At 35.2% G+C, this 17,319-nt stretch overlaps 1 long non-coding RNA gene across 1 annotated transcript; it reads left to right on the top strand.

Annotated features, from left to right (window-relative positions):
- Nucleotides 1-7,998: 7,998 nt before the first annotated feature.
- On the top strand, nt 7,999-9,038 carry LOC311097697. The gene is made up of 3 exons (XR_014609305.1): nt 7,999-8,076; nt 8,698-8,885; nt 8,992-9,038. It is a non-coding gene; the product is annotated as an uncharacterized lncRNA (long non-coding RNA).
- Nucleotides 9,039-17,319: the final 8,281 nt, after the last annotated feature.

The following is a 17,319-nucleotide window of genomic DNA, read 5'->3' as shown; positions in this document are numbered from 1 at the left end:
TTCAAGGCTTCAGAAACAATTGTGTTGATTTTTAATCTACTGGACTGACATATAATGCTTGGGATCATTTAAATGTAAACATGTGAAAATATGTATTTAAATACAAATACAGTATTTTGTATTTTGAAAATACACAAAATACATGTGAAATTGGCCATCCAGTGCAGGGAATGAAGAAACTACAGGCCTATTGACTTTTCATTCCTACCACACCTCTGCCCTTTCTTTCTCTTTCTTTCTTTCTTTCTTTCTTTCTTTCTTTCTTTCTTTCTTTCTTTCTTTCTTTCTTTCTTTCTTTCTGGCAATTACAAATAAATGTAAAATAGCAGCCATTTATATACTTATTTCTGGTTACAATGTAGTCTATTACTTTTTGATTATTATTTTTTATGTACAATAAAACTAAAAGCTGAAGATTTTTCTGGAGTATCATTCATCAGTGCTTCTTTTTCCACTCCAACGTTCCAATTATTCCTGCCCACTAAAAGCTGCACGGATATTTGCTTACTCCACAAATAGGCCCATCTATGTAAACGATTTAGAAAAAGTTCCATCAATTCAAACTTTATATCATCGCTATATGTAGTGTCATATCACCCAGCCCTAACATGATAAAAATCAACTATTCTTTCTTTTATTCTTTCATGTTAACTGAAGTGAATAATGCACTATTTTAACTTTAATCAACAAGTAGAATTGATCATGACATTCTCCTCTTAAAAAAAATCGCTGATCCAATGTTGAGCTAGTAAATGTCTGAACTAGTTGATGCACAAAATCAATACCCTGATAAAGAGGTTGACTGGCAAAAAGTATTTTATGTATTTTGAAAATACAAAAATACTCATCTTAAATGTATTTTAATACAAATTACATTTGATTTTTTCCAAAGGCTTTAAAATACAAAATAGTATTTTGTATTTCAAATATGTATTTTAAATACATGTATCTGAAATACTGCCCCTGTGTATGTATATATATATATTAATCATCTTTGTGTGTATGTAGTTGTGTTTGTTAAGGCTAGCATCACTGTTAGGAACTGGGTTCATGAATGAATCTGTGTGTTGAAATTCATCTTTAAAGTGAACATACCATTCTTGCATTGACTTTTCTTGTTCTTTTTCTAGCCTGGTAAATGTCCAGTAGCTGACCAAATAAAACAATATATCTGCTCAAATTATAAAATGAATTCGTTTTTTAACCTGTGTCTTTGTAATTGCAGACACCAAGGGTGTCACCAAACTTAAAGTTTCTTTCTAGAAACATTGAGCAGCTGAAAAGAAGAAAGCAAAGACACATTGTAGGTTACGCTTAGATTTATGTAGTGATCGTCAATTTGATTTTTCTCCTATAACAAAAGAAAATGAACAAATCATTTTGATTTATTTTAAAGCGTGCAAGTATATGCTTTGTTTACTGTGTTATGTTTGCTAACTTGCAAATCAATAAATATTTATTGTCTGCATCCACTAATATTGGCTAGTTAAATAATATAATAATTCATAATATCTAGGGCTGCAACTACGATAATCCATTAATCTGTTGATTATTCCTGATGGATACTTCCAGCAGGATAATGCACAGTCACAAAGCTCAAATCATCTCAGATCATCAGTTCACTAACACTCAAGTGTCCTCTAATAAAGTGGCTGGTGAGTGTGTGTGTATGCATCTATAATAGAGTAGTTAACATCTAATAATGAAGAAATTAAATAGAACTAATAAAATAAACAGAAAATGAAAAGAATAATGAAGAAAATTGGTTGCTGTCCGGTTCTGCCATTTCTTTCAGTTCTCCTGATGTATTTGAGCCCCCAGTGAAGCCATTCCCACCAGGGGCACCAAACTGAGCTCTAAGACTGCGTGGGTGTGAGGTTTGTCCAGTAGAAAATGGATAAATTGAGTTTTTTTTCTTTTTCTTTGGACACAACTTTCACTTACAAAAATGTAAATAATAACTTTAAAAAAGTAGTGTAATATGCATGGAAACAGCCTAAATGCATCGTACTGTTTCTATTGTGCGTAGAGCCCTCTGTCAAACAGATCCATTTACAGCAACACACCTTTACTGTCTATGCAACACACGTCTAACTAACAAGTTCTTCTTTGCTACTCTTAAGCCAAAGTCAAACTGCATTAGATTGCCCCTACAGGTCAATCTACCAAAAGCTCACTCTACAACAATGTCTAATTCACATTGTCTGTGTTGCGTTACCTATTAAAGTACTATTTGTATATTGTCGATGTCGAGGCTAGTTGGTTGGTTTGGCTAACAACGTAGCTAACATTTTGTCTTTCTTCAAGAGAGTCATTCTTGCTCAGAGGATGAAACATTTTGGAAAAAGCAATGGGGGAAGGAAAGTTGGTTTTCTCATGGGTCTAATAGGTCTGCAGGAGTCACTATATTAAAGGACAAATTCAATGGAAAGGTTTTGGACAAAATAATTGATGATAAAGGACACTATATATTTTTGGTCTTGGAAATACATACGAATTTTGTTTTACTAGGGAACATTTATATAACACTGACTTAATAAACTGTCACTTATTAGAGGAGGTTGAAAATATTATTAATTCCCTCACCTACAAATACCCTTCAGCCAAGGTTATTTTGGGAGGGGACTTTAATATGGTATGGTCTCAGGACCTGCAGACACCCTTCTAAAGCTAGAGATAGAGAAAACAGTCTTACCAAATTTTGTACAAGATTAAACTTAGTAGACATATGGAGACACCGCAATCCAATAGAGAGGCAATATACATGGAACAACAATGACCTATCACGCTGCTCTCGAATCGACTTCTGGCTGATCTCTAATGACATGGAGAAACAAGTCACAGAAGTTAAAATTTGTCCTACTATAATGACAGATCATAGAACAATTTTTCCTCAAATTAAATTGGTCACAGCAAAATAAAATAAACAAATTCAATTATTGGAAATTTAACAATGCTTTGTTAAATAACAAAAACTTTACAGAATTTATAAAAAAACTTATAAAACAACATTGGGAACTAGCAGTCTCTGTAGATGAATACGGGAAACAATGGGAATTGCTCAAATACGAAATCAGAAAATATGCCATTAGTTTCAGCAAAGACTTAACTAAAAGAAAAAGAGCAAGAATAGAATTTTTAATCAAAGGTATCTCAGACATCATTCTAAATTCAACAGATAATGAACAGTCTTTGCAGTTAGACTGCTTTCAAACAGAATTGGATGAAATTTATAAGGAAAAAGCTAAAGGGGCATTCATACAATCAAGACTAAAATGGTTTGAAGAAGGAGAGAAAAACAGAAAATATTTTTTTGGCATTGAAAAAAGAAATATGGAAAGAAGTTCGTTAACTAAACTAAAAGTAGGTAGTTCCATAACAGATGATTATAATATTATATCCAAGTTTGTGTCTGTATATTATGCTAATCTTCACAAGATGGACATATGTACTGAGTCATCTGTTATTTTTAATTCACTTGTAGATGTCAAGAAAGCAAGTACCACTTTCAGAGAGGAATGTGATGAATTGTTATCTATTGAGGAAATAAAATGGGGAATAAAACATCTTAAACTCAACAAATCACCTGGAAATGATGGCCTTACAAGTGAATTTTACCAAGCATTTCTTGATGAAACATCCGAATTTCTTTTGGCAGTATATAATGAAGCCTTGAGTGATGAAGAATTACCCCACTCAATGAAGCAATGCCTAATAACGTTAGTCCCAAAACCTAATAAAGACAGTCTATTGATTGATAATTGGTGTGGTATTACATTATTAAACAATGATTACAAAATATTGGCGTCGGTACTAGCCAAACGATTAAAATATGGAATAAACGACATTATACACGAATCTCAAAGTGGCTTCATGCCTGGACGTCACATTTCTAATAATATTAGATTAGTTTTGGACTTGGTAAATTACAGTCACCTGCTCTCTGGAGACCCAATTATTCTTTTTCTAGATTTTCAGAAGGCATTCGACACAATTAGTCATAAATTCATATTAGACACCCTATCCTTCTTAAATTTTGGCAATTTCTTCATTAAAGCAATGAAAACACTTTATAAAAATAACAATAGCTCAGTTAAACTCATGTATGGAACATCTCAGAGATTTAATGTAGAAAAAGGGGTACGCCAAGGATGCCCAGCCTCCCCTTATATCTTCTTGCTTGTTGCCCAAATATTGAATTATTTGATATTACAAACTCCTTTTAAGGGAATTGGAATACTTGAAAAAGAAATCAAAATCTCACAACTTGCAGACGATACTACTTTATTTTTGCAAAATATCGAACAAGTACCCCTAGCTTTATCTACAATATCTAAGTTCTCAAAAGTATCAGGATTAAAACTAAACGTTAAAAAATGTGAAATTCTGCCCCTAAAAGACAGCAGCCAATCTGAAATATGTAATATCCCGCTCAAAAACACTATAACTTATCTTGGTATTAAAATATCGAGAAATCCTAGAGAAACTCTGGACCTAAATATGCTCCCGGTGACTCAGACCATCAAAACCAAATTTAATTGTTGGTCTGCCAGATATCTATCCTCCATATATGGCAGAGTTCTGTTAAGTAAGGCAGAAGGGATGTCAAGAGCAGCTTATGTTTTCTCATCTCTAGATGTTCCAAAATCCACTTGTTCCCAGTTTGATAAAATTCTCTTCAAATTTATATGGAAGAATAAGCCTGACAAGGTTAAAAGGTCTGTTCTCTCAAACCCTCTGGCTGAAGGTGGTCTGAATGTACTGACATTTACTTCATTTAACCAAATTATAAAAATCAACTGGATTAAAAGATTCCTTAAGTGTCCAAATAGTATGTGGAATATTATTCCAAACATCTTATTTGAAACTATTGGTGGTCTTAACTTTCTATTGATATGTCCTTTTTCGGTAGGAAAACTCCCAGTGAAATTAAGCAATTTTCATAAACAAGCCTTGTTATGTTGGAATCTTATCTTTAAACACAATTTCTCCCCTCACAACTGTATTCTTTGGAACAATGCATATATACTACACAAAAACAAAACACTCTTTCTGAATAATTGGTTTATAAGTAATCTGAATACAGTAAACAATCTGCTAAATACAAAAAATGAATTTTATTCTTATGAGCACTTCATGGAAAAATATGGAATTGATACATCTCAAGAAGAATTCGAAATGGTGATTGAGTCTATTCCTGTTAGTCTTGTTTCTTTAGCGCAGAGTATACAGACAGATACTACTCTATCTGTAACAGTCGGTTCTCCTGCTATTTCTGGAATTCCTCTTACAGATAAGAGATGTAACAATACTTTTATTAGAAACATACTTGATCCTGCCAGTACTCCTATATGTAAACATCGATGGACTTTACTGGACAAGAAATTATGGAACATGATCTTCCTGCTACCTCATCAGTATATTATTGTAAATAAAATCAAAGAAGTTTTATTCAAAATTGTTCACAGGTATTACCCTTCAAAAGCAAACATCTGTACTTTTTTTCCAACTGTGTGTAACATTTGTACATTCTGTGGCTGTGAAGGAGAAACCATTGAGCATGTTTTTGTTGATTGTCCCCTTGTGGCTTCCTTTTGGTTTCATTTACAAAGATTTATTTCCCAAAAGATAAAAAAGAATATTTCTCTAAGCAAATTTGAAATACTTCTTATAGTCACTGAGACAAATTTATCAGCCAATGAAAAGTATGTAATTAACTTAATTATTATTTTAGCGAAATATTATCTGCACAAAATGATTTGGCAAAGCAGCAAACCCTCCTTTTACAATTTCAAAATTACAGACCTTAAAAAATATTGGAACAGCATTGAAATTTTTTTAAAAAAAAGAACAACAAATTAAACAAAACAATCAAATTATTTCATTATTTTAACTTTAATGTATAAGCAGACCCCCTAAGTGTTTTTCATTTATGTATCTATGTGTTTTGTTATTATTTATTTTTTTCTATTTTATTTAGGATCTTTTCCTGTCTCTTATTTTGTTCACCTTGTTAAGATCAGATATATGAAGCTGTATATTGATTCAATTTCATATACGTGTTAAAATTGTACTTTGACAAAATTGTTAATAAAATTTGTGGGGAAAAAAAACAAAACAAAAAAACAAAACAACGTAGCTAACGTTAGCCATTTAGCCGTTATCAGCACGGATAGCCTGCTTATTCGTTTGGTCTGAATTACATTTTTCGTAAGGTGTTATACATTAAGCAAACGTTTATTTTTATTCATGTGGAGATGTGGGACTTGAAAGTAATTCATTACAGGATTAGTGTAAGAATATAGTCTGTTGTGGTGAGCAGGGATTAAAGTTCTCCGTCGCTACGACGGATTTCCGTTAATTGCAGCAGGTCTATGACGGATTTCCGTCAATATGGTTCCAGTCTGTCCTTAATGTCTTAAATTCACTTTTAATAATTTTAAGGCCGTAAATAGGATTTCATTTCTCAAAAAGTGTAATAAATGTCTTAATTTTAGTTTGAATAGGTCTTAAATTAAGGAAAGACGAGGTGTATTCACCCTACTGAGGGGGATGTGATCAAAGCCTGGAGTGGAGCAAAAGCACGTTCCTCTCTCCATTCTAAGCGTTCTGTAATCACTTCGCTCATGGTCCACTCCGGGTTTTCAATTACCGCTCACGGAAAGTGCATGTCAGGCTACAGTTGTGCGCTGAGTTAGAATAACTATATTTCAGTTACCATGGACACACTTATAATGCAGGTAGGGCTAGGCGATATATCGATGTAAAAAATGTATCGATATATTTTTGAAATGCGATATGGAATTAGACCATATCGCATATATCGATATAGTTTGCGCTGTAATCCTTGCTCCCCGCGCCTCCGCTCCTCCTTTTCCACTCTGCATGCGTGTTTATTAGAGCATGTTAGAGGCGAATCATGACTACTTCAGAAAACCCAGCACAATAGGAACTACCAGGCAGTGACATGAGTATACGCTGAAATATAGTTTTTCACCTCAGAAAAACGGACTTTCTTGTCCTGTCAGCCGTTATACTGTTCTCGTAGCGCACACTCAATTGCACGCGCAAATGCAGCGGCGCGCGCTGTATCGCCTCACTGATCAAGCTAGTGCAAAAGAAACTATACGAGCATGCAACGCCGTTACGTTGTAAATTACCCGAAATAAAAGTAATGCAGGGATGATTTTCATTCTATTCACCAGGAGCAGTTTCCATGTTTCATTAACAGTTATTGTTAATATTGTGTATTCGCCATGGTAACTGTCGTTTCCATATTAACCCCAAAATGCCACTATTTTTCTTTGTATTATTTTTTATATTTTTAAATGACTGTAGTGGCTCATACCAACTTTGTATTAACAAAAACTAGTTTGGGACTGCTATTTAATAGCTTTAGCATAGGCCTAATGTTTATTTATTACTAGTCTTTATATTCTTACAATTTATGTTAAGTAAAGGGGAAAAGTACTTGTGTGTGTTAACAAATTTTGTGTTAACGTGTTATAATTTGCCTATATATAATATTTTCCCCTTTACTTAACGAAAGTTTAAGTAAAGGGAAAGGCTTAGCGAAATGGGGGGAGAATGGCAAGCCTTTTAGTTTGTGGACTAAAAAAATCAAACAGCCAGGTACGTGTCTTTGCACAGTATGTCACAGGAGACTTCAATATGGCAATAATGGCAAAAAAGTGCTAGGTCACCATCAATCAGAAGCTAGTCACAATGCTGCCGTTCGTGCTCTACAGTAGCCTACATGCTCCCTGCCTCGTTTTCATAGATTAAAATAGCTTTTAAAATATGCCTACTGGCAATATTAAAGCGGTTTAAAACGTCTCCCCTTAAAACGCTATTGGTCTCGACTATGTAAAAAGTTAAAGGAATATGACTTGGCCTAAAAAAAAATTTCAGTCAGAAGAATTTTTTTCACTTTAATCCCTGGGTGAGAAACCGGGACAATTTTGAAAACTGAAAGGAGGACTCTGTGCGCGCCTGCGCCCCCTCACATCTTCTGAGGATTTGGTGCGACGTGACGCGGTGTCTCCTGTTTCATCAATTTGTCCTGTTATTTTGCACGTACTATTGTTACAACAACTTGATAATATGCACACGAGATCTGTAATGTAAATGTATATGTTCATACCGCAGATATTTCGGGTAAGTTAACGTTAATGACGTTCGGGGTTGTGATGTTGAATATAGGTCTATGCAGACTGTCCGCCATTTTGTGAACGCTGTAACACACGAGGTTATTGTGAAATGCGTTTAATTCGATTCAAATTGACTCCAGTTACAAGGTTATAGTGTTCATTATGAGTTTACTTTTATTTGTGTTTGGTTTAAGTTATGTATACATATAAAGATCGGATGCACGTATTTTGCAGAACTGTCTCTCTAACGTTACTTGGCCTTCTGCGCGGGGCCTGTAACATTAAGAAATATATGTCTGTGCCCTATGCAGTGAGCAGCCACAAATATTATTGTGCAGTAAAAACATAGACAATTTACATGTAACGTTATGCAATTTGTCATATGAATTGTATAGAGAGAGGGAGGATTGTTTTCTCTATATTTTGTATAACTTAAGTTGATGGCGCTCTTGCAAGGGCTCTCATACCAGGTATTTATTAAACGGAATAATTATTTGATGAAGCAAAACAATCATATTTCAGTGACTGACAACTTTCTTTTTTACAGAATGTACCATATCAGACGAACGTGTGTCACAGCTTAAATAATGGTTGAGAAACAATTCTCAGCCCCTCAGCCAGATAGAGACCTACATGCAGAACACGGTTGTCTACAGGGCCAAGTGGATTAGGGACAACAATTGGACCATCGATCAGATCCTTGAAGAGTTCCCTCGCCTGATGACCAAAGGCATGGTAGGTATAGGAAAATATGATCTTGAATATGAGGATGCATTGTTTAAAACGTTTTATTAGTGTGCTACATTGAATTGGTTTTAAAAATGTGTTTTCCATTTTATAGATTGCACAGAACTTTCTTGTCCTGCATTGGGATGCTGCATCAAAGTTGTTTGAAACATGGCTACCCATCTATGCTGAGAAGATCCTGGGGGTTAGCATTCCTCTTTCCAACATTTTTGAAGTTTTTTGACCAAAAACTTTTCACATCATTTTGGCCAGAATAGTGACTTAGGCCACATCCACACGAAGCCAGAGCTTCCCTATCCGATGTTTTTTTTTCCTCGTTCAAAAAAAAAAAAATCCGTAAACACGGCGTTGTCTCAAGAAATATCTGCGTACACACGAAACCACTGAAACCGACTCAAAACGATGTACTATACATGCCAGTCCAGTATGTGGCGCTTTAATTCTGCCACAGAGATGGCAAAAAACGCGGAGAAGAAGCACGCGCATAAGGCATAAATCTTTCTTATAGCCTACTTTCAATGGCATAAACCCTATGGATAAACCGTGTGCACTGTATACAATAATAATAGGCACAGTAGCTGCTTCTTTTCTTTTATAGGTCTTTTTTTACCTATAACTTATATTGAAAATATTGAACAATATGAACGGACGCAATATGACATATAGCGGATGCATAAAGCTTGCACAAAGAACCGGCAAAAGTAATCAAATATGAATGTGTCAAAAATAGCAAGGAGATATTTTAATTGTTTATTAATAAACTAGTGTTTTCTGTGTGGCTGCAAAGATGAAGTTGACGATGCTGACTCGCCACCTTCGCAGTATTATGACCGTGACATTTAGAGAAATGCACACTTGATACGGATTAGCCTACATAGCTATATGTTTCTTAACTTTCTTTTCATTTAGAATTTTTGTTCTATGTTGTTTAAAAGTTATTTCAAGCTTTCTAAATATGCCTCTATATATATATATATATATTTCTGAGTTTCAGTTCATTTATACAGCGAGGACGTTCACGAGCAATGCAAGACATATGGCGCCGGCACGTCCATGTCTTGATTGTCTGCTATTTGCTTCTTATTGATTAAATCCAGGCAATCCGGATTAAACATGGATTAAAATTAAGATACAATTTATACAAAACGAAATTCACTTTAAAGAAAGGCTTTATACAAAACGAAACTTAATGGGGTCAAAATTAGGCCTATGTCTCCCGATATATCTTATGATTACTCACTCAACATTGATGAAATTAAAAAATAACATTATTTAAGCATAAATATGAAACTAAATACATTTTCTTTAATGGCTACAAGTAGGCCTACAGATAAATACAGATAAATGTCGGAGTGGAATGTTTTGCTGGTTAGTGCGTTTTTTGAATAATTCCCAGCGATCGTCGAATATTATTTTTAAAAATAATAAATATGAAATATGAAATGTCTTAATCAGACAACAGACCAGCACCATATAATGAAGAAAATAGAAATAAATAAGTAAAATAAGAATAGCTATATGTAAATAAATAAAAGAATAAAATAGGCTCAGTAGGCTATAGCTTCTTCTGCAGCATTATAGTATATTTTTATACAAGCATATCGTCCGCAGTTGTTGCTGTTACGTGCGGTGTCTGACTAGTCGACACGTGGGGTGATGACATCATCGTTTCACAAAATGTACGGATTGGCCGTACACACGAAAACGCAAGGGCGGCGTTTTCCGATTTATCCACCTTGGGACCCGGTTTCAAAAAATAGCGGTTTCAGTCTCCGAAAACGCCGGATCCGTGTGGACGAAACGCCAATACGATAAAAAATGTATACGTATACAGCGAAACGCGTCTCCGTGTGGACGGGCCCTTAGTGAATAGAGAATAGTGAGTGATATCATCATAGGAATAGTTAAATAAATCCGTCAGCCTCTTTATGCTAATTGGGTACAAAAAAGGCCAAGTTTTCACAGCAGAGTCAACACAGCGGTACCGGTGTAACTAATAGCATTAACCAGTCCCTCCAGAAAAACGGGCAAAAATCCTTGATTATGTGGCACGTTTTCTTAAAAAATGCGATGGAATATCAGGGTTTCCGTTGTCCGGTAATTACCGGACATTGGCCGGAAAAAAAATGAAATGTCCGACAAAATTAAATATCTCCGGTCAAATTGTCAGATTAAAATTGCCTAATAATCCCGCCCCCCTAACACAATCTGAATTTGAGAATAAGCCTAAAATGTATAAAGCAAAAATACACCGACCTTTGGCTATGTTATAAAGGAACAGGCTCTACCGTTTGAAAGTTATTAAACATTATTACATGGCTTGGTTGAATTCCAATGTGGAATGCGGTCTGTTATTTCTTGATATCAGACCGCTGCGAAGCACTAACGGCGCCAGGATTTTGATTGTAGGTCGGCCTCCAGAAAACTGGATGGGCCAGTTAAAATAAAATAAAAAATAAAAACGGGTTCCCCTTCATCTCCGTTTCAGCGCTTTTCTGGGCACTGAGGACAGTGACTCAGTAGCCTACCTGAATTTAACCCCTTAACGCCGACTGTTGCGAATTTGCAACAAACCCCTTCCTTTCAGACTGCAGGCGAGATAGCGTGTGTTTTCCCCCAATGCCTGTTTGTGCACATTCGATACATACCTAGGAACCTTTTGCACGCACTGGTTTCTCGTAGGAGCGGTCGGAGTGGGAACTACATCCGGTTCACGGAAGCTAATATTTTGGTTTGCAAAATCCGCATATCAAGGGCGCAAATGTGGAGAAATTGCCCAAAATGAGTTAAGTTGTGCTAAGATAAAAATATGTACCAGCTTATTGATTGCCTCTATAGCTATGTTATTCATATAGACTTCATGTGACGAATATTTTTTACGTACTTTGTAGATTTCGGTTTGTAGCAAATTCGCGACATTCGTCCATAACGGCTGGATTGGGCTATAATGGCTACATATAATAATGCTGTATTTAGATGGTTTCAGCCAAAAAAATATATATATATTCTTTTTTTTTCCCACAAAAAATAGCATGTTAGGATATAACACTATAAGAATATATAATGTATGCACTGGAGAAACAAGGAAAGAGTTAAACAGAGTGCAACATGAAATGTATAAAAACTACTGTCAATGTTAGGGAGTAGGAGAGTGTTTTGTTTCTTGCTGTTGTCAAGATTCATTAATTTGTCAATTAAAGTTTATAAGTTCTAACAACTTTGTGCCATGAATAAAATCTACATACCTGAGATGGGAAAATGTGTTTTATTAATTTTACCATTTTGTAAAAAAAATAACCCTAAATGCCTGTTGTCGCTAATTTGCAACATACCTAAATTTATATCTATTCTATATGGTATAGACAAATTAACAATCTCAACTTAATTTAGCATCAGCTTGGAGCCAGAAACACACATAATACATTTTTTTATTTAATTGTAAATAAATTCAGGCGTCAAGGGGTTAATGCGTAAAAAAAAAAAAAAAAAACTTAAACAGGATTTTTTTTGTTGCTTTTTTAATACAATTACAATTTCATTTAATTTATTGTTTAATACAATTATAGGCCTATTATTTTTAGTTTATTAACAGCAACAACAGCTGTAAAGATGAAGTTGACGATCGCCATCTCCTTATGAACGCGCCTATAGAGAGAAATGCACATCATGGATTACATAATCAGAGAGTAGCCTATTTCTTTTCGTTTTAAATTGTTAAAAAGACATTTCAAGCTTTCTTAAGATATATTTCATGTCTGTGAGGCCTACGCTGAGTTTCGTTAAATTAGGATGAGATGCGCTCCCGTTCACGAGCAATAAGTGACCGTGCCGGCGCCTGCATGATTAGGCCTATCGTCTGCTATATTTGCTGCTTATTTATTAAATCCAGGCAATTGGTTGATTAAAAAATTATAAAAATTAAGATACAATTTATACAAAACGAAATTCACTTCAAAAAAGTCTTTGGCGAAGGTGGCGAGTCAGCATCGTCAACTTCATCTTTGCAGCCACACAGAAAACACTAGTTTATTAATAAACAATTAAAATATCTCCTTGCTATTTTTGAAACCAAACTTAATGAAGTGGTCAAAATCATGTCTGACCCGCTCCATGTCTCTCGATATTGCGCATCCTATCCTACTCGTGCGGTTCACTTTTCATAATCAACATAAATTAAAAAATAACATTATAATATTTTAACAAATATTAAACTAAATGAGCTTATTTAATGGCTACAACACGTATAGTAGACCTAGACTCTCTATTTGTACAAATTGCTGCACATTCTTTTTATTCTGAATTTTGCACACATAAGTTGAAAGGCATTTGTTTGTGCATGCATAGCAAAACATATCTGCAACATTTATCAAGTTCACTGATAATTATTAATTTATTAATTATTATCTTAATGAATAATGAAACAAGGATGAACCATATAAACTGCGTTGTTTATTTAGAATGAAATGGATCGCAAATAGATCCGAATGAAGAAACGTACAAAACCATAGTAGAAAATGGGTCTCGAGTGTTCCTGCAGAGAGGGGGTTCTCGCTAGGGGTGGGAATCTCTAGGCACCTCACGATTCGATTCGATCACGATTCAAAGGGAGTAATGATTATCGATTATTAACGATTATTAAATTATTTTTTTACTACTTGGTACTTTTAAAGCAAAGTATTTATGATGACCCATAATGAACTTACTTCCAATACTTCCTATATTAATTTTATTAATAAAACAAATGGAAGTGATTTGGCAAGTCAATTGTAAGGTTACATTTGCCAGCATTTGTCCCAACAAGAACCAACAGGAAAATAAATGTGTGCCTGTACTAGCAGCGTACTTGTAGTAAATTAATACAAACTTCAGCATATTCTTAATAATAGACTTCTAACCAACATCCTCTTGTTATTTCCAATGAGCAATATAATCCTTCAGACAAAAAACATTTTGCTGTAGCAAAATCACAAACAGTTTTCGTTCAAAAATATAGAATTATGTAACAGAAGCATATAATGCTTGTGGACTTACGCATATTCTGAATAATTAGTAATTAGTAACATACAAAGCCGCTCTTATACACAACTAAATAATAAAGAGTTATGACTTGAAATGTTTGCTGTATACCACAATCAAAAACAGCTTATACAAAGAAAGTGAATGAACATCTGCAGAGAGCACAGTCAAAATGTAACTTTTTGTGACTGGCATTGCACATATTGCATACAGATCGGTTTACAGCATATTGATGTGAAAACTAAACAATACAGAAAGCAGCTCTCATACAAAAAATACTAAATAGGTCACAATGAAATTGCCCATTTTGCATACGTTAGCTTTTAACGAAGAGGGTGACGTTCGAATTTGGCGCTCAGCCATCATGCGTTTCTGTTAAGTGCGCGACTCTGTTGTGCACGCCCTTTTGCGTTCCGTCAATATTAGTTTTTAGAAACAAAATTTTTTTATTTTTTTTGAAAATCGATTTTTGACATTTGTGAATCGATTCAGAATCTTCCACATCCCGCATCGCTATGCATCTAAGAATCGATTTTTTCCCCCACCCCTAGTTCTCGCTGCAGAATCGGATCAAGACGAAGCAGCGAAGTCGCCTAGGTTACGCGGCTTATGCGCATTGCAGGTTGTGGAGAGACACTGGGAAGTTTGCTTGAGTAAAAACAATAGGCTTCAGATATTCTATGTGGGGAAGGGGGATTGGTTTGTTAAACTATGAATGTGAAACCATAGTAAAAACAATTGCCGTTGATTGACGCCAATCGGACGTTCGTGTTTTTTTTTTCCGTTTTTTTATTTGAAAGTTAGGCTAATAAACATGTTGCATTCGGCCTGATTATGTCATTTTTTAAGTTACATAGCCTTCCTCCGGTTTTCCTCAACTTGACTAATTAAGAGGCGATATTTGACCGGCATATCATCAAAATGTCCGGAAAACGAAACTTCTGCCGGTCACTTCGACCGGCACCATTTTTTTCTAGCGGAAACTCTGGGAATATGCAGGATATTTATGCGATGATATTGCGGGGATTGTGAAATCACAGGTATGCCATTCCACATCGTATTGACACCTATGTCTTACAGATGGTGTTGGGGAACTCGCCCTGAGGGAGCTGCCAGCCTTGCTTCCACCTACAACTTGGAGAGTTGGCCATGGCCGCGGTGTGAAAGTGGTTTGCCACACCATTCAGGAATGCAGCTTGGCCTTCATCGACCATAAGCCTGTAAGTCCTCAAGCACATCTAAAGGGGAAACTTTATAAATTTTATCAGCATATCTGAGCTCAAGACTGTGCACGCACACATGCATATCCAGGTTTGTTTTACTATACTTTTGGGGACAGGCATCAAATATAGCCTGACAGTATTCGGAAAATAGCTGTTCTATAAGCTTAAGTTGGTCACTATCAAAGCATCCTGGGCTTCTAGAACACCTCAGCAGTGCCACAGGCTGGTGACCTCTGTACCACACCGCACTGATGCAGTAATTTGTTCTAAAACCGGCACCAACAAAGTATTGAGTGCAGAAATTAACATATTTATCCGAAAGTTGACACTTTTGTATTTTAACCCATTTGGACCTGACTCTATGAGGTTGACTCTAAAGAAGTCTTCTAAATCGACAAAGCATTTGCGGCCCATCTATCTGACCACCTAACCCCGCTGCCCATCGGCCAGATAGGATAGTCAGATAGGTGGGCCGCACGTATTTTCTGAGCATGTTTATTGTAATGATATATCATCAATCAATTTATGGCTTTTTAGGTCAATTGAGGTCTGAATCGTTTTTTAAATTGTTTTCTGTAATGTGAGCTATATGCTCTAAGACTTAATCAAAAAATATTTTGTTATGTGCAATGAAATGTAGACTATTACAGTTCAACTTTTTAGAAATGCACCGAATCTTTTCCAAATTGTAAAGCTAACTAGACTTTATCATAAAACAATTTCTCTAGTGAGGACCAGGAAAATGGTCCTCACAAGGTCTATATTTTAATTATACTATAGTAGTCGGTAGACATTTGGTCCTTACTCACTTGCACTCTCTAACTCTCGCTCTCTTGTATTCTTTCTTTTTTAGCCTGGAATAAACATGGTGGAGTACCTTCATGAGGCCAAGGCATGCAAATCTCCACTGCACCAGTTCCACTATATTTTTTATATGAATTGCAGAGATTCCATTGTTGTTTTGTTTAAGTGTTTATTGCATAATATATGCATAAATCTAGCATGTATTCTGTTCTAGGTTTGTAGTATAACAGTTTTAAATGGGTAGTCAATTGCAATTTATTTTCTAAATTGTATTGTAATGTGTTAGACTTAATCTGGCATATGGGTTCATTTTACCCAGCATAATATGTAGTTGAATCAACCTAGAATTGTAATTAATTTGACCCAGCATTTGGGTACATTATATAACAAATATGTACTTAAATCAACCCATAATTGTAATTAATTTGACCCAGCATTTGGGTACATTATATAACAAATATGTAGTTAAATCAACCCATAATTGTAATTAATTTGACCCAGCATTTGGGTACACTATATAACTAATATGTAGTTAAATCAACCCAGAATTGTAATTAGTTTGACCCAGCATTTGGGTAGAATATTTAACTCATCTGTTGGGTTAAATATGACCGACCCATCTTGCTGGGTCAAATTAACTACTGCTGGTCTGGTGCAATATTGATCCAGCGGTTGGGTTATAAAACAACCCAAGTTGGGTTATTTTTAACCCATCATTTTTAAGAACCTTCCCTAACCTAAGCAACCGCATATCAACCAACTAGGCTACTCTAAACATCCTGACAACCACATAGCAATGCATGAAAAACCAGTCTAGTCCAGCAACACGCTAACAACCGCGCAATAAAAACTTGGCAAACGCATGTCAACACCATAGACTGTAAAAAATATGGACAAAGCGTCTGTGACGTCACCCATAGACTTTCTGAAGAACGGTTTTGAAGCCGTTTATGGGGGGTATGGGCGGCGCCATCTTGGAAAATCTTGGGAAATCCTAACCCCGCCCACCTTCTGACGCAGCGCGCGTCACTCACCTCGCTCTGCTACTCCGGTTATCTCTGTGTATATTTTAGGCAACGAAATATGTTATAAAACACCATATTAACTCTTTTCGTTTTCATTTAAAGAAATCTTAAACATTATAGCCACACAAATGTGGTTCAGGCAACACGTATTGATTATATTCACTGCACATAACGTTTGCCTATTTATAAAAAACGAAATATAAAACACAAACCTGCCTCTTTTCGTTTTAAATATAATATAAAAATATGAAACATTTTAATATGGTCCAGGCAATATGTGCATTTGTACTAAACAACAGATTTTGCAGTAAACAACTTTACAGATCATCTTCGTTGTATTAAAATTTAAAATGA

This window comes from Abramis brama (genome assembly GCF_963993115.1).
Source record: "Abramis brama genome assembly, chromosome: 15".
NCBI lineage: Eukaryota > Metazoa > Chordata > Actinopteri > Cypriniformes > Leuciscidae > Abramis > Abramis brama.
The sequence above is the reverse complement of the archived record's forward strand: the minus strand, read 5'-3'. Positions and strand labels throughout refer to the sequence as shown.